Consider the following 20135-nt stretch of genomic DNA (forward strand, 5'->3'; position numbering starts at 1 on the left):
ACAGACAAATCAAAGGGATGAAGAATAATGGTGAATAAAGTAACTTGGTAATAAATTAGTTCAGTGGAAGCTTCATTATTAAATAAGCTGTCGTTTATTAAAACTTGGAATAGTGATAAAATGGTGAAATTGGTTTCACGAGAGATAACGTGTGTTTAGAATTTCGGTGCTGATAAAGCTTCAAAATTCGGGGACGATCAAAATCTATGAATGATTTTGAAGCTTTAGGGTTCAAGATTTTCGTGGACTTTTGATTTTTGAAGTGTTAGATCGTCTGCATTTACTGTATTTCCAGGATTGCGGACGTTCTATTTGAATTCTAACTTTTCAACTGTTCTCTTAAATTATTACTTCTTTATGATCAATGTTATAAGAAGATCGACGTTGATCCAAAAATACGTGAAAGAAAATTTCTACGCAGATATTTGAACGGAGCCAGACCAGAATTGAGCAAAAAGTAATTTGATTATTTAATTATTTATTATAAATTATTACAAATCAGGCAACTTTTTGGCCAACTCTGATCCACACATTGTTGGCTTAAAATCATGAAATTCGTCTGTCTCGCAATAATAAATCAATGTATACTAATGTCTGAAACGTCTAAAAAAATAATGAATATTCCATTTCGCTATATTTTCAATGTGTAGAAATTCATCGAACAAAATGTGTAGTAAATGGATATCTGAGTACCCAGCTGCTCGCACAAGGGTTAATTTGTTTTCGGGTGTAATATGTATATGAAACATTGTGTCGGTTAAAATGGAACAGATGCCTCTTTCCGTTATCCGAAACTCGTCCCGGCCGATTATTAATATCGATCCGCATCGAATCTGAACCAGCGTATGCATTTCACTCAAAGTCCCCGAGGTCCTCGAATAGCTGAATCCGAATTCGCATTGGATATCAGATATGTATATTGCTAACCAATTTCATAAATTTTCTTTATGCTTATATGAAGGATACAAAAATTTCTCCTCTCAAAATAATTCGTTATTACCGGTTTGCAGAACGAAGGAAACATTACTTTCAGCATCTGAAAGGTTCTTCTTCTCGTAACATTTTCATAGTTATTGTTTAGAATAACTGTAAAATTCTAAAATTAGGTAATTTAAGTATCCTGCGATCGACTAATTAGGTGTAGGCACCTCGCAAAGTTCAATTAGACATTAGACGTCATCGCGAATGAGAGGTAAAACATTCTGTTCTCTTTTATATCATGCATTCTTTTAAAATGCAAAAATACGTGTAAGCTAACAAAGTATAATAGCGTTCTTTTTTTCTTTTTGCAACGAGTAATCTCTTGATTTTGGAAGCAAATTGTTCTCTAATTGTAATTACTATAAAACGGCGTATGACATTGGAAAATTGCATAAAGATCCGCAGACTGGTTATAGTAAATTTAGAAAATATAATTTACGAGGAGGACTGGAACCTTTTCGAAGCAGGAAGGAAGAGAGAAATGTTTTCTTGATCGCGATGGAGACTCGCCAAGCAAACTTTTTAATAGTGAAATTACGGTTCCACGTGGTCTCGAGAGTAAAACGAGAGCAAAAATATAACGAATTAGGAAGTTGGCATGTTTTAAAGTGATTGAACCAAGGGGTTGGGCCGACTTCCCATCCCTAATCATATTTTTCCCTCCGAATACTTTCTTTCCGTTCCTGCACGAAAGTTCGCTCTTTTGAAAACTGATCCGAACTGTGGATCTGATTCGCTTTCGTCTAGATTAAATCGCAGAACGAAAAATAAAGCACGCCTTATGCTCGCTGGTCGAACGGAACCGTGAAAACGAAAAACGAATCTACGGTGAAAAAATTCACCGGTTTTGTTCCGGCCACTCGGACAGCCATTGTTGTTAGCCTTAGCAAGGAAGAGATCCATCAGAAATTTTCACTTTCGCTTTGAACAATTGCGTTCCAGCATCTTTTCATTGATCATAAATCCATCGCCAGTCTTTGTGTCGCGGCTAACGTTTTCCGTAATATAATTTACAAAGAGTGAAATTCAACAAAAATTCTCACTCGCCTCTGTCGATGATTTTAACGCGCGAACGTTCTGCCGGAACAATGTGGAATTTAATTGTGCTTTATATTTCGCCGTATCTCTTTTATTACGACATATAAAACCCAGGCCCGTTTGTAAATGAATCGTTTGTGCAGTGATACACTTCTTTGGCCACTTCTCTGTCCTATTCATTATTTCTGTTGAACGTCCGATCAAGGTATTATTTTATAACGCTGTGTCATTGGTGCTCGCTGGTGCACAAACAATTCTAGAACGCTATTTCTGTTATTATTGTCAGAGAGGAGATTCTCACGCTGGATGAACATTGTTTGCATTAGTTGAAAAAACACAGGAGCTCCGTGGACATTTATTCCTTTCCCGAAGATTAATATAGTATTCTGATATTCTTTAAACACATACTTTCATTGTTGTATATTATTTGATCTACATTTCATCCTCTAGATGATCTCTTTAATTTCCATATTTACAAGGAAACCGGAACATAAGAAGCTCGCTCGAAGCAGCGACTTCCTTTGCGTTTTTACTAAAAAGAACCGTAACAACTGGTTTCCGCAGGCTGATTATCTGTTCAATCGAACTGTAAAGTCATCGTTGCGTGTATCCACAAAATAAAACTCCTCCGCTGCGTGACAAGCCAAATAGAAGTTTCATTGTCGAACCATTTCAATAAAGGAAAAATCGTAATCTTTCGACCTTTTCACCGTTCGGAATTTCCATCATAAATGCACGAGATCCGCAGTCACCGCAAAACGGATTAACTCTATTCTATACCTTGTTAGCAGCATAATAAACGATGCTAGCCGTGGTTCGGCGCCGGCAGCAGCGCTCCGAAGCGCGGAAAGTCGACGTTCCCGAAGAGTTTCGGAAGCAGCCGTCTAATTCGATCGCTGAGAACGCACGCCGGTTTTCGGTAGTTTCGCGCGATCGAATTTCGCCGCGCGTAATCGAAGCGTATTAATCGAAGCGCAACCGAAGCGTATCAGGCGCGTAAAAATTTGATGCGAATCCGGCCCCGGAGAGTTACAGAATAATTGAATTCGAGACCCGGCTGGTGGCGGTAATATCGGCGGCATGTCCACACCGCGAACAGAATTTCGAGCGAATTTAGTAAAGCTGCAGGATCGGTCGCGAAACGTTCGCGAAACGCCGACGATTAATGCTTGTGCCGTATCGAGGACGCGCCGCGAATATTATTACACCTGTTTGCAACGGTGTACCATTGACACCTCTTTAAATCCGTTTAATCGAGCGCGTTAGTCACAGGACCCTGTTCGCACAGCCGCCGATGATCGGGTCCTGATATTTGTAGAGAAACACGCGCTGTTTCCCCTCTCGTGTAACATTTAAATTAAGTTTTTCTTCGACCGTTCCAATCGGCGGCTTCGCAATCCGGATATTCCCGCTGTAAAATCGTGGAAATCCATGGCTGAGCAGATTATCTATCGACAGGTTTGTAGTAGTCACTTTAGAATTGGAGATCAATTGTTAGATAGCGATCACGATTTTATCCATGTATTATTTGGAATAGTATTATGTAAGGACTGCTTCTAAAATTATTATTTTACCTTTTGAGCTCGCATAGCCACTCTTGGGAACACAGTATAACTATTGATAATTAAACTTGAATCGATGATTGTAGTTAAAAGATTAACAATTTTTGTTTCGTCAAATTTGTGTCAATCTTGCATCACATTTTATGTGAGAACTGCTTCTATAATTATTATGTTACCTTTTGAGCTCGCATGGTCACTCTTGGGAACATAGTAGAACCATTGATAATTAAACATGAACCAATAATTGTACTTGAAAGATTAACAACTTTTGTTTCGTAGAATCTGTATCGATCTTGCATCACATTTTATGTGAGAACTGCTTCTAAAATTATTACTTTAGCTTTTGAGCTCGCATGGCTACTCTTGGGAACATAGTAAAACTATTGATAATTAAATTTGAACTAATAATTGTACTTAAAAGATTAACAATTTTTGTTTCGTCAAATCTGTGTCAATCTTGCATCACATTTTGGTTAAACAGACTAATTATTTCTGACGTTCTATCGTTTTATATATATTATATATATATTTTATATATTATATATTATATATATTTATAGATAACTATTTTATATTAAAATACAGTTAAAGCGTTAAAGCGTTTAAGCGTTATTTACTACCCAATACTTTGTGCATTTTTGGTAAGAATGGCTGGGTCAATAACAAAATGGCAAAGATAAATAAAAGGAATCTGAGAATATTTGTATATTGTATACAACTTATTAAAATTATGAAAACAGGAAAGACTTACGTTTCTTATAATCAAGATAGACAATTATTATTTTTCATATAAATCCGCATTCTACTTATTATGTACTTCGGGAATAAGTACGAATAAACAGTGTGATACCGAGGAAATTCTTCGAATGCAAAGGATTAAAGGAAAATTGCCGAGCTTCTTTTAGTATACGATTGTGATAGATGAATACCTAACAGTAAATTTTCGCGTTGCATGTCCAGTATAACAGATTTGACTAGGATCTGTGAAATACACGGTAACTCTGTGCACGTATATCTGAACTTTTCGAAATTTTTACTCCATTAGCCCCTAAAGTGTTAACTGATGTGACATTGAAACTTGTATAACTATCATAAATGATCTGACAGACCGGTGATGCTTGGCACGCAGCCGCGCTGTTACGACACTGCGGATATTACGCATTTACGAGAAAAACTGTCGCATTAAAATGATTACATCGAGATTGTGAAAAGGAGAGATACATTTCCGTGAGTTCTTATCTCTCATGATTTATATGGAGAATTTGATTTTGGACGAAGATTCGTGGACTACGGACGTTTTCACCTGGCCGAGAATGGCTCCCAGGCTAATTTTGCCGGTATCACCCTCTTGAATTATAACAGGCGTGACTGAACTTTTCATTTAACGTTATCGTGACCTATATACTTGAAATACGAGACTGTGAACGTGTTATTAATGCTGCTGAGGTCGCGATCCTAAAAATTCTTTACCGGGTCGCGGTGTGTCCGGGAGAGACAGTAACAGAAAAATGTAATTTTAGCCGAAAGAGATTATTCTATCGAGATCGTTGCGGTTTACGATTGTCGAAGAAATTATTGAACGTTGTGATGCGACCCGAAATAAATAAATAATCGTGTTCAGAATTTTTCAATTTTAATTTCACGTAGATACCTATAATTAAGTGTGCGCTATATGTCGTAATCGAAATGAGAACAAATTGGGAAATTTACAACGATACACAGGCGTGGATAGTTTCGAAATTTCGCTGTAATTAAAAAGCGCGATGTGCAGTCGTGGGTCCTGGAACTTTAGGAAATGTGGGAATTCGTGGAATTTTCGCAGAACTTCGACTTTCTGGTCGCGAAAAGTTGCGGGGAATGTTCCGAAGCGGATGGTAAACACGCGAGGCATCTTCTGCGATGAATATACAAAGTTTTCCTGATGTTACAGCTGCAATACGTCGATTTGTTGTGTCATCGGTTGTTGACGAAATTTGAAACCATCGAAAGTCTCGAACAATTTTATTCGCCGCTATAGAAAGCTTGTGACAACATTGTGAAAGATCGTCAAATATCGGTTCCAAATAATTGAATCCGAGTGCAAATCCACTTAACAGCAGTCCTGAAAGTCGTTGTTGAAGAAGTTAATCAGAAAAGACCACTTCCGGAGGAGCCACGTTAATTGATAACGCGATTTAGAGTAACGGGTCGTCGTCGAGTGCACAGCAATCAACAATTTCTATGTTTTGGATTGTTTGAATTCAATCTGGGGAATCTCACAATTTGTCGCATCTCTATTTGCCCTCCGAACGATATTCGTTACCTTCTTTCCCAACCATCGAAAAAACATGTATCTCTGTGACCACGATTCACTGTTTTCATATGAACTACTCCACGAAATGAAAAACACGCTGAACTAGCACCGTAGTATTGCCGACTTTGTAACTCCTGTAAATTCGGGCACAAAAATCCGAAAATATTGTGCCTCTGCAAATTTTAAAGGGGCATGTTTCTACTCTCACACCCTTGAGATCAATTTCCTCAAAGTCCTTTATTAAAAATTTCGAATGTGAATACAGATTTCAATTCGAATTCAAATTCTAGTTCAATTTTCAGTTCAAATTCCGATTCAAATTCAAATTCAAACTCAAACTCGAACTCGAACTCAAATTCAAATTCCGATTTAAATTCCAGTTCAAATTTAAATTCCAGTTCAAATTCAAACTCAAACTCAAATTCAATCTGAAATTCAAATTCAAACTCAAACTCAAACTCAAACTTAAACTCAAACTTAAATTCACAAATTCAAATTCAGATTCAAATACCAATTTAAATTCCAGTTCAAATTTAAATTCCATTTCAAATTCTGATTTAAATTCCAGTTCAAATTCAAACTGAAACTCAAATTCAATCTGAAGCTCAAACTCAAACCCAAACTCAAACTTAAACTCAAACTTAAATCCAAATTCAAATTCAGACTCAAATACCGATTTAAATTCCAGTTCAAATTTAAATTCCATTTCAAATTTCCATTTCAAATTCTGATTTGAATTCCACTACAAATTCAAACATAAACTCAAATTCAATCTGAAATTCAAAATCGGATTTAAAAAAAAAGTTGATTTGTGCATTTGCTTCAACGTTGTCCTACAATTTCCCATTTTTGTGTCAGTTCGAAATTCGACAATTTTTCTGCGATAACTATCTTTTATCAGCTTTTCGGTAACAATTACGTTCCTTTCGTTTTGCGGAACAAATTATAAGACCAACGATGAATCGCTGCGTCCCAGAAGAGGGATGACGGCAAGGAAATTGCAACTTCATCACCGGTGACCATCGGCTGTTAAGAAACCGATGTATTAAATCGTGCCCGAGTGTCGCAAGAGCGTAATTGCCGACCACGGTTCACATAATTCCGGCGTTGTACAATACGCGACGTGCTAATTCACGCGTGACAAACAACCGTTTATGAATGCTTCATTCAGGCTGCGCACACCGGCCGGCTTCCACCGCTTTCTTTTATGTATCGCCGTGCAATTATGTTCGCCGCGTAATTTCACCGGCGGATTCACGAACAAAACGGAGGCTGAGCTACATTGTGGGAAACAAGGATTGTCGCGCAAAGAATGCAACTTCATCGATCCATCGTTAACGAGTCGAACCGACGAATTGTTTCGCGGCTAAAGCAATACCTTTCTCTTCCTGTTCGGTTCCTACGTCTATTCTGCGAATATTCGCTTAATTCCAAGATGAAAGAGGCGGTCTAAATCACACACACTGTCATCCTTATTGCTAATTAACACGAGACAAAAATCTGTATTAGTTGTAGCAGAAATGTAGCCAAATAGAAACTACGCCCTTCGGTAATGTTAACAAATTCGTTAACAATGTATCAGTATCTTTAATTTCTTGTTGTAATTTTTTATTGAAAAACAAATCTTTTGTTTAAGAATTTGCTGCAAAAAGATTACTATAATTTATGCAATATATGTAAGTACTCAGTTAAAAAAGATCCAATTTTTGAAAAGACAATTTTTGATTTTCAAGATTTTCAAAACTAACAATCAGAGATTATGATAACAAGCATACAGCGAGGATTTTTAGGATTTCAAATGGGAATTCTTTCAAGTTTCAAAATTTTGAAAAGTCAAATTTTTTATTTAGTTCTTTTCATTTCTTCAGGTAATGCGTATAATATGGATGAAGCAGTTCAGTCTGTGGAGAAGATAGTAATACCTTTTTGGCATATAATGTGTTAATTTTTCCAGAAGGAATTCCTAAAGTTATTATCAGTTTGTCAGCTGATTGTGATTGTTCGCAAATCTTCAGTTTTTAAGTACAGTTTGCCTGAAAAATATGAACGCGAGAATTTCGTGACATATTCGTGACCGTCAAGGTGTCAAACAATTCAGGGTCTTTTTGTTTTCTTTCGGTGTCCAAACAAATGTAAACTCGTTTGTGCGGGCATTGTGAAAAAGTGGCTTCCTTAGGTTGTCCTTCGTGGCTGGTCGACAGAACTCGTCGTGAACGTATGGAAAACGTAACCTTCCCACTGTTCATGCTTCAGTTACCATTAAATGGTTGAACAAGCCTATGGCGTTCTTTATGCTCCAAGTTCGTGCGCGATTATTCAAGTGTAAAATTACTGCAGATAAGATCTCGCGTAATTCTCAAGTGATTCTCGGCAGGATCTCCGAGAAAAGTACAGTGACTCGCATTAATATTCGGACACGATATTGTTAGAAGAATTATTAATTCTATAATACAGAATTAAACATTTCAAATTTTTACGACCGACAGTGAAACACGGTGGTGGGAATGTAATAGTGTGGGGTTATATCTCGTCTGTAGGTATAGGTGAACTAGTTTTTATCGATGGTATTATAGACAAAATGAAGTATTTGGACATTTTTTTTTTTAATTTAATTACAAGTGCTATAAGTATAGGTATACGTACAGTTTTAAGTTTTATCAGGACAATGGCCCCAAACACAAGGCCAGAATTGTGCAGGAATATTTATTATACAATTGTCCAAAAGTACTGCATTCTCCTCCTCGATCGCCTGATTTAAATCCAATTGAAAATTTATGGGATCAATTGGACCGCAAAATTCGTACAACACCTACAAGGACAACAACAGAGATAAAACAACGTTTGTTAGACGAATGGAAACGGATTTCGCCGGATTATTTAAATAAAATCATCTGTAACATGCCCAAGCGATTACACGAAGTAATAAAACAAAAGGGTCAACCGACAAAATATTAATATTATGATAACATGACTGAAAAGAGTTTCATTTTATATAAAATTAACGTAATTCATTCATTGTCCGAATATTTTTGCGACGTTAAATTTTGTCACAATCTTGTTTATCGCTTATTATACAAAAGAACATGTGCAATAAATAAAGAAAATTTATGTTTCTACTTACTTTAAGAAGTGCTTTATTATATGAGGAAACAATTGATTCAATAATACTATCATAAACAATAAAAAGGAGCAATGTTTCTTCTAACAATATCGTATCCGAATATTAATGCGAGTCACTGTGTATTCACCTAATCGCAGTCTTTCGCTATATATTCGTTAAATTCGACCGAAGGAGTAATAAAGTGATATAAATTGATATGGACATTCGAATCTTTGCGAATAAGAGTGATTGGAATGTTTAAAATCCTATTTTCGAAATTCGCCAAAACAGGAGAGCTCCGGAACACGACTTGGAAAAGATTTGTGGAAAGAGTGATGCAGTGTCGAACGATGTTGCTTAAAATTAAATGTTGCTAAAAATTAAATGTTGCTTAGAGCTGTGAATAGTGTGCAATCAATTTTTCCTTAATAAATAAAATAGATAAAATAAATGACAGCTCTTATCTGGGTGTGGCGCAAGCGATTTTAAAATAGCACTTGTAACGACTATTTTAAGAATATTGAAAATAACAAGGTTCGATTACACGCACCTTTACCTGGATTTTATTATTTAAAACTATTTCAGTCAGCGATACTTCGTTTAAAATCGATTTTAAATCGGCTATTTAGTCGGCAACGGTACGCGTTTAGTGTTAAAAACATAAACTCGTAGTAAAACGGAATCAGATCAATAATATTGTTCATCCTGCATTTAGATCATTATTTCCAGAAGCGTAAACAGTGTTATCTCTTCCGAGCCGTGTTCCGTTTAAGAATTGAAATGGTGTGTCCAGAAACAGTTTCACCGAAATTCCATCGTGCAGTTGCCGGCGATTCCGACGGTTTCGCAAGGCAATCTGAAAAGTGAAGCATGCCGCGGCGGTCCGATGATATAATACCATCGGCAAGATCGTGAACAGTGTCTGTCGGGCCGCCAGTAAAACTGCGGCTCGGAAACTGATCGAAAAGGAAAGTGTAAAGAGTGCATCTGCGATCGTTGGCTGTCGCGCCTCCAGGCGTTCCGATACCGTGCCGATCGTCTCTCCGCGACAATGCTCATCGAATGTTTGCGATGGTTGAGTTGTCTCTCGTGCGAGGAATCCCCTGAGGCTGTCAAGGTCTACGGGTTGAGCTTCAAGTGAGTTTTATCATAATCTTTTTTTTCAATTAGTTTGCATTAATAATCTCAATCATTTCTCGATAGTTTCTCTCATCTTTACTTTTTACTTAACACTTTATCGTCCGGTCGTGGTTGAGGCTGCCACTCGGTAAGGACTGGCTTAGTCGCGCGCGCATTTGCTCCCAGTACCGGCTAAATTTTCGCTATTCATTGTGTTGTGCTTATTCCTTTAAAAATAATAATAAATAATAATATAATTATTATAATTACAATTCATAAGGATATGGGGAGGTCAGCATACAGGAGGTCAGCTACTAACAAAACAGTAAAGAAGCGAAAACCGTCGATAGCTAAAAGTCGATTAATAGGCTATCGGTCGATAAGCATTGGCGATCGAAAAGCCGATTAATAGGCTAGCGATCGATAAACATTGGCAATCGAAAAGCCGATAAATAGGCTAGCGGTCGATAAAGTGTTAACTCGCTATTATTTTCTATTGTTCTTAATACAATTTTTAGCATATACTGTTGTTTATCACAAAGTTCTAAGCTTCCTCAAACCATATTTTGATTTTCTGTATTCTTTACGCATTTTACATATTCTTTATCATTTCAAAGTTTCGTGCTTCCTCTTCCAAGCACCCTAATCTTTCAATTTTTTTTCTCATCCATGGGCGAGATTCATGAATATCGATTGAACAATCGATGAAAAATTTCAATCTGATTAAATATGATTGATGAAAACGATTAAAAGCATTGATCGTCGAAATGTCGGCGATTGAATTAATCGTTTGACGAATGTAATCGTCAGTCGCTGATTAAAAGCGTTAATCGTCGTAAAATCGACGATTAAATTAATCGATTGATGAATGTAATCGTCAATTGTCGATCGAAAGAGACAATTAACAATTGTTGAGTTTCTAATGGAATTTGATGGATACTCTCATGTCTATTACGTTTATTACTTTATTATATCTTTGTCGATATTACATTATCTTATTTAGTGTCATATTATTATAATTGTCTCTTTAGTCGTTAAATCGTGGTAAACAATTGCAAGTTTAATTGTTAATTGCTATTTACATGGGGCACATGATCGGCGCTGGATTAGACGCGTTCAGAACGACGTAGAAAAGATAGAATGTTTCATTGTACAATAAAATTCTGATTCGAAAGAATCCGCGTGTCGATAAAAATGATTCCCGGAGACAATGTCCACGCGTAACATCGTGTTTCTTGAGTCATCGGCTGATAACATTATGGAATTATGCGCATGAATAATTGAGTGCCCAGCAATTTATTGCGCAACGTAAGGGCGATGTGTGCGAAGGTTAGTGAAACTGGAGGAGAATTCTTGAGACACGAATCTTCGTCATCGTCGCCGTTAAATTTGAAGTTTCACGTAACTTCCAAGATAGAGATCAAGATAAAGACAGAAATTATGCTGTTGTTCCAGTTCGCTGTGCTCCCACAGTCTGGCTGCTTCAAGCTAAACGACACTTGTCACGCATCCCGCGTTTAATTTACTTTTCGCGAAATGCTAGGCTGCCGCAGGCGAAACGTCGGATTTCGCGGCGCTGTTTTGCCCAATGATTCGAGGGAAAATCAAATCAGGATGGCACTTGCTTTGTGGGAATTCAATGAATCGTTTCGAAGTAAGAATAAAAACGTTGCAGCAAGATCGTATCTGTGACGCGCAAATTTTACGATTTTCATATACGAGCTTAAATGAAAAGTTTCAGAGAAAACGTTGTTATCGAATGAAAAATCCTAAGTTAGTTCGCGAAACTGCGGACCGGAGAACAGGTGAAATGCTCTTAAAGGGGCCAACTTGCTATTATTAAAGAAGAAAGAAAATTGTTCCCAATGATCGAATTGCACTGAGAACTACGCGAAATTTAACGACCTCCGCGAACTTTCTATAAAGGCCTTCGAAAATCTTGCATAAAAAGTTGTACTCATGTACAACGAAAAAGTAACGAAAGAAATTGTATCTTGAAAGTACTCGAATCGTTCGCATAATTTCTCGATTTTCAATCAATTGAATAAAGTAAGATAAATCTCTGTTACATTACGTGCGAACGAAACGATAATAAGTCTGCAAAATTAACTTCAAAAATATGTTTGAAAAATTGCTGAGTGAAGCTCGGACAGGATGAGGTTCGGATTCATGGTTGATCAGACTTGCCGCACAATCGCTGGGAATTTTGATTAACGTTTATATTTCGAACGATAACACAGTCGACGAAAGCATCGCCGCGAATTCGGAAATTTCACGGAATTCGCCGGTGTTAAAATTCGCAAATTCGTACTCGCGCCAGAAAAAATGCGAATAGGTGCGGATCCGCGAGATTCTCGGCGAGAAGTTCACTTCAGAAAAGTGGTTGGCACTCCGCACGAAATTCCGCTAGCACCGAGCTTTCGCGTTCTACGACAATAACAACGATAACTAGACATGGAGAATTTACTACGGGGGCCGGTTTTCTTCGACGATATTTTACGAGCGCGGGGCAACGTCCCCTTCTTAAAAAAAGTTGCGAGCGTTCCAGAATGTGGAGCGGGAACGAACAGACCGTATAAATTTCCATGAATTGCCAGGAGTCAATTTACAAAGCGCGCCGTTGACGATTTGAATATCGTCGGCGTTCGTCATGGATCCTCCGAATTCATGGAAATCCCGGACGGGGTTTCATTCGATTTAACTTCGCGTTCATCGAGTAAGCATTCGAATTCGATTCTTAACCACCGGATTTCGGAACTCGATACAGAATTTATTTAGCGCATAAAGCAGTTACACATCGAAGGTGATACAATGTTTTATGGTAAGCTCGAACTTACGGTTAGAACTAAAACAATCGATATATATATATATATATTAATATTATATTAATATTAATATAATATTAATATAATATTAATAATATTATTAATATAATATAATAATATATATTAATATTATAGTATTGATATTATAATATTAATTTACATTTATACAAATCCTATTCAGACAGGTGGATCGACCGAATGAAGTTCTACGCTTACCTCTTGTAGAAAAGTATCACTTCTTAAAGCTAAATGGGGTATATTTAGAAACATTGTTAGTTAATCTACTAGAAAAAAATAGACCATCTAGATCATATTATAAATGTTCTAGCCAAATCCTAATGTTGATCAGTTCTAAGTCTTGTCAAAATCGTTGCTGTTCAAACTGTTATAACTTCGTCAAAATTAAACTTGTTTTGTCTTAATGTCATTAATCTTACTGTGATCACCATCATCATTATTATTATTGTTATTATATACCCGCACTCGTGAACTCGCTATTATTACACTTTTTGTAACAGAGGGTCCACCTCGTCTACGCAACAAATGAATTAAATTAAAATTAAAATTAAAAAAGAATCGTACAATTATTTCGCTCTAAAAACTTATTATTATTAAACTTGTTATTAAACTTAATATCTTTGCGTTCATTTGCTTACAAGATGTCTGCGCATGACATAGAAACTAGGAAATCGGAAGGAAGAAATAAAAATATTGGCGTTGTTTGGATCGAATCTGGATTCGATGATTGAAATAGCAAATCTGACGTACGATTTCCGAAATGACGACTTTAGTTTGCTTTCGGCGCTATGCGACGTTGAATTAGGTCACAGTCTTGCAAGAAAATACGCTGCGCAATTATGCCGACAATAAAGGTTTGGCGAAGATTTCACGTTCAGGAAACAGGTTCCATAGTTTACCGAAACCGAACGTCATAGTAATGAATTCTTGGAACGTGGATCTTGTTAAAAATCTCTTACAGACTGATTCTTATTTCTTCGAAGCCTTCGCGGATCAAAGTTCAAAAGACTTAACCTTAAAAACGGAACTCTCGTCGTAGGCGTAACAAAATTAATCGCCGTATAATAGACTCGTGGTGAAATTTTCAAACGGAATCTGCTAAATATGTATGTCACACCGCTTCTTTGAGATCGAAGATCTCAAGATTCTTCTTGTTAAAAGAAGAATGGAATAAGATTTGCCAACAAATTCGTACGATAGGGAAGGTGCAGCTATCAAATTATCCTCTAAATATATAGTTGCATATATAAGTGTAAGGAATAAGCTGATCTCTGGTTAATTTGATCAAAAATTGCAATGGCCTGCACGTCATTAAAATTGTATAAATTATTCAAATATATAAATATTTGAATATAAATTTAAACACAAATTCGATCATAAATTTAAATATAAATTCGTGCATAAATTCAAACATACGTGGGTATGTTTAAATATTTAAAACAAAATAATGGCTGACAATTTAATTTTATTTATTTGTCAATGTTCGGCGTTATAAAAGAATAGCTAAAACAATCTGAAAAGCAAGCTGTTCCTGAACTTGCCCGATGGTCCGGGATCTGATTTCCGGCTTTTCTAAAATTCAACGTTCCCTTTGTTAGGATTCATTCGATCCTTCAAAGGTGGAAAGAGTCGCAGGAGAGGTGAAAAATGGGGACCAAGGTAGCCGAGGTTCGCTCTATTTTCCTGGCTCGCGGATTTTGCGGAGCGGCGACGGGATTTAATGTACTCGAATTTACAAGCTGACGGAATTATGGAAAGCGTATGATAATTCTAATGGAGTCCCGCGGTTGCTTCTGAAACTTTCACGCGCTGAAATTAGAACAGCTGTGCTCGAAATCCGATGAGTCGGCTTCGGCGACGTGTTCCATTCCACGGCGTGGTCATAAAAGGGAATAAGAAACGAAAACGATACGCGAGAAATTCATTATAGCGCAGAATCACGGTGACCATTTCACTGCTTGGACAGTTTTTCCTCCCTTGCGTCGCGTCAGCGCAGCGGGACACTGTAGAGTATTGTCGCGAAGTTTCCTGTAACACGTTGATCGCAAAATTGCAGCGAAGACAATCCAACACAATTTGGAAGATTAAAATCATAATAATTATACCTTCGGTATTAAAAATGCTATTTTTATTTCTACTTGTTTTACACTAAACAGGATCTGATACCTCATTAGGGACCAGTTATAAATATTATTTAACAACATTTAATCTTTATTTTATCATTAAAGATATTTTTGGGAAATACCACATTAAACATGGACGATATTCTTTATTTGTTTACACAATTTTACAGATTATTCCATATAAATTTGCAGGAGCTACTGCCTTATTCGTATCATTCTTAATTTTAATATTTATACCATTATTAAATTTGAATAAATTTTCATCAAATAAATTGTATCGATTAAATCGACATACTTATTGGATATTAATTCTACCATTCTGTGTCATTTCGCATCCTTTGAAACATTATGCGAATTTGTTATTTAAGAATAGCGAGAATATTTTCTGCAGTGGAAATGAAATCAGTATATAACTCGCTTCCATTGAAAAATTTTGTGTAATCGCATATTTTTCGTGGAAGGTGTTCCTCTTTTCTTTCGCTTTTACGTAGTTGCCAAGAATGAAACAAAGTCTGTCCACTGTTGGGCAACCTTCTGCTACTCCGATTCAGCCGAGCGACTGAAAAGTTTTCAAAGAGTGTTTGCACCGTAAAATTTGCTAAGCGGTTTGCCTTCCGAGCGATTCAGAAACAAATGAAATCCGTTGCAGAAACTCTTACGTACTTTTTCGTTAGCTCTTTTAAAGAGTATTTTTACCGCGCGAGCAGAACGCGGTTAATTTGGGAAATTGAGAACGTAAGATGACGTTAGAAAGTACCGAGGTCAATACTTTCCTCCACTTATTCCAAAAATTTAGCGAACTGCTTACGCAAACTTTTTATTTTCGTAAAATTAAATTCGAAATCACTGCATTCGGCGATCTTGTAACACACAGAGAGGACTGAAATCATTTTGGCGACGGTACTCGACAGTTTCGACGGTCTCCCTCTCCGTGATTTCCCAAAAATTTTCCTCTTTGATCGACGAAACTCTATCGACCAAACAATCCAGACCAGAACTGGCTGCTAATTGAAATCGCGTGGTTGCTTCTGCCGCACTCTGTCGAAAGGAGACAATGTAACTAGTTGTTAGCACGCTGTGAACCTTCTTGCCATGTATATTAACAATAATTAATAGATAAAAGTGCCTATTATGAAACACCGCCGAAGGAAGGAGAAAGGAAGTTGCAGCAGAAAATGCTCGAGATATAAAAAATAATTAAAAATGAAAAAATGCAATTTCACGGTTTAGGTTAAATTTATAATGTTAATGTTATATAGTTCTGCATAAGAAAGATATAATAATGAAAAAAGAACATATCTTACACTGAATAGACGATTCAAGTCGATGCTTGTAATTAAGGATATGTATAAATGTGCTGTTTTGTTGAGGGAGAGCTTTTCGTTCCACAATAGGGACGGAACGGTGTTCCATTTTAGGTACATGCTCGTACTTCACTATTTTACTCGTATTATATTTTCTTCGCATTAAATAAATATTTCAAAGCTCACTACGTTATCTAGGAACATCAATTCATCGAACATTAATATAAGCATTCAACGATAACACTTTTAAGTTTCAATAAAAAACGACGATAGTCTTGTTGCCCGTGAAAAGCGTTCCACAATAGGTACTTTCACCTTAAGTGGAATAAATTCGCAGGCTAGCTTGCAATCAAGAATCATAAAATCGTGATAAAATCAAATTGGACTCCGACAATTGGATTTGGAAAATTCGATTTCGCAATTCCACGAAAATCCTCGCGTTGTCCTTCTCCAAGGTTCGTCGAAGTAATTTCGTTCATCCGAATATAGAATTCCGAGAAAACATGCGTCTATCTGAATCATTGTCGGTCGAAGATGCTATCAAGCTTATTGAGTCAAGTTTATTACCGGTGACGTTACCCATTCGGATTAGCTGATCGCGAAAACAAGCATCGAGCTTACGCGTTTGCTCAAAGCAATTATTATATTACCGGTACTCGCGAGCTGGGAAACTTATCGGCCGGGCGTAATCGTTTGAATTTCAGGGTAAGTTCTCGGGTTTCGACTCGCCAGCTTTCCCGGTGCAACTTTATTATCAGGTTAATTAGCCGTGGAGCTGCGCGAGAACTCCGCGGCGCTAATTTCTACATTATCGTCCGGTAGAAGTTTTACGAAACGAATACCGGAAATTCTTGGTATCGTGCGAAGGAAAGTTTCTTGGTTGAACCGAGTCCGATCTCTCTTGGGTGCAAGCTGCTGGAACGAGTGCTATGAAGGATTCCGTGCCGGAAACCGTAGATTAAAAGGGAGTATCGCTGATGTAACCGTGGAACGCGATCCAACACCATGGTTTATTAAGCGACGATAATTGAGATATCGCCTACTCGGAGATTGCTTTCTCAGAAGTTTGATTTCGCTAGAGCAGCCAGCTTTGTTAACGTGCCTCGTAACGCTCGCGATTAGGTGCCGCAATTTATGCGGGTCTATTTTGCATCGTTGTCTTGCTTACTACGGCCCACGTTAGCTTAAAATAGCAGTTTCTTTTAACACTCGAATAATTACAGTTATCAATGTTTTCCAACATATTTTGTAAGGTACTACTTATAGCTACGTTAATTTTTCTATCGGTCATAATGAAACATGTGAAGTATAGCAATTAAATGTTGTAACAATGAAGTGTAACAATTTTAAAAAGTCTGGATCAATGTTTTTAACGATTTCCTTCGTTAATGATTTCGTTAAACACCCTCTCGGCTGTTTCACCGTCTAATTTATTATTGAAAATAATGATTAATTACAACATCTCGCCTGTATTTAAACGAACGAAGTGGCGGCAATTACGCGTTCGTAATTTCGGAATAAAAACGTGCGACAGCTTGATTAAACCCCGCCGTCGACGCATTCATTTACAAATGTATAATCTATCTCAATCTATAATTACACGAACGCATCCCGCAGAAAGTAGAAAACGAAACGACAGTTTTAATGGAAATCGATAGAGGTCTGATTCGAGCATATTAATATCCGCGATACAGGAAGCAGATTTCTATATGTAACGTCTGATTCTGTAAATTAATTTGTAAATACGCGATACGCGAAGCTGGTGCAAACGAGCCTCGTTCTTTGGGCAAGAATAATTGCCTGATCATTAATATTTATCTGGTCGTTCGATTAATGAACAATAAATTATCAACGTACGAACCAGCGCGCGCACGTATGCAGAAATCGGTGACGATGATGCTTGAAACAATTAACAGATTTCTACTGAACTAGAAATCAATGGATTTCCATCTTGTCATTATTTTGTGTTTTCATCATTGTCTTTCTAAATCAGGCCAATCAATGATTTATTAACTGTTATTATAATTACAATGGAACTGTTATATATAACTGTTATTATAATTACATTTTCATCTTGTCACTATTTTGTGTTTTCATCATTGTCTTTCTAAATCAGGCCAATCAATGATTTATTAACTGTTATTATAATTACAATGGAGATATCATTATTGCTTAGCTTTTTTAGACTTAAATTAATTAAATTTCAATTTAATTGATTCAATTTATTTTCCACGTTTGCACTATAAGAAAAAATGAGTTTTCATAATTTTGATGATCCCTTGCATTCAGATTAATCGCCAGAATTTTATCGAGCTCAGACATCCAACCCAGAACATTTAACAGACGAGAAATATTCAAGATGATTGCATTTGCTTAGATTTAAACTAGAACAACCGAGCATTAATTTCAAAATAACGATATCATTATTGATAAAATATATATGAGTATTATTGAAAAATGATTCCGAATAAATAAGTATATTCAATATTTTTCCACAAAAGCAACTTTATAATTTTACCGTTAAATATAAACAAATCAGCAACCCAAAAATTGTTTCAACTTATGACGATACTTCTAATGTCTGCTCCTAATCGTGTTTGCAAATGATTGATCCTTATTTGCATGTCCTTCGCACCAAGACCTCCGTCAGTTAGAGCTTAGCAGTTAGACCAGCGACTGTCAATTTTCTTCTCTCGTCCACAAAGGAAAAGGGTCACACATTCGTACCGTCGCGTCGCAGCGTCCTCCATTTAGGAAAGACAGAGGAGCTTTTCTCCTTTCTTTTCTCCCGGTGACATTGCCTAACGAAGAGTCGGATGAAGTCCGGCAGACACGCGGCGCAAATACCGAGGAATAGACGCGGGTACACAAAAGCTCCCAGCGCCGAGTCCCTAAATGGGTCGCAGCTTTTTGATCGGGCTTTCAGTCCAGTTTACTCGCTCGTCCCTCGCGTCTTATTTCACGCCCTCCTCATTGTGATCCTGCCGGGCGAAACTGATTCCTTAGCCGAGACTTCGCATTCAGAGTCAAACAGAAGTCTCTGTTCTCCCCGTTCCTTTATCCGGAGCCAGCCTCTGCCTCGCGCTTTATCGGCATTCCGCCATTCACGGTTTCGAACGGTTCCGGTTCACGGTTCACGCCGCCTCTTTTCTTTCGCGAATCGTTTGCCCCTGTAATTGGCGCGATCGCATTGTTTCCGTTTCACTCGACGACGGTATCGATGTCTGATTAAACGCTGTCTTTGCAACACGTAGACGACGCAAATTTTCTTATGGAATTGTTGCGGTTCCCGTCATTTGTTTCCCTCTTCGTTCCTAAAAACATGAAATGCATGGTAAAATGTCCGTGAAACTACACTGAATTGCTTTCCTAATTTTACGATTTTTATTATTTTAGGTAAAGATACAATTACAGTCTAGAATTTGTTACTTAAATTTGTATTAATATTTTATTACAACTTGAATTATAATATACGTTTCATAATTCTGTTCCAAGTTGCACAAACATAATCCATGTATATTCGCATGAGTTTCTGAATCTCCGAAAATTAACTTCTGTAGTATTTATTCCGAAGGTGACCTCGATTTAGGTCTCTGGATATCGAGTATATGATTAGATACGGAGATCAGGATAAATAAAGTTTCGTACTTGAATAAAGAAAGGACTTGTGAGAATATTCTATGGGGTTGACTGAACACCCAGACTTTCCATTATTAGTTACCTTTTCACACCTGCGTGATCATCGAACTTATATTCTTCGATCTTCGTCTGG

The 20135-nt window shown here is 37.0% G+C and overlaps 1 protein-coding gene across 1 annotated transcript in view; it reads left to right on the forward strand.

Annotated features, from left to right (window-relative positions):
- The window catches only part of LOC143260011 (uncharacterized), a 45660-nt gene that overhangs the window by 14810 nt on the left and 10715 nt on the right, over positions 1 to 20135 (forward strand). The gene's annotated exons all lie outside the window — the stretch shown is intronic.

This window comes from Megalopta genalis, chromosome 9 (assembly GCF_051020955.1).
Source record: "Megalopta genalis isolate 19385.01 chromosome 9, iyMegGena1_principal, whole genome shotgun sequence".
NCBI classification, from domain to species: Eukaryota; Metazoa; Arthropoda; class Insecta; order Hymenoptera; family Halictidae; genus Megalopta; species Megalopta genalis.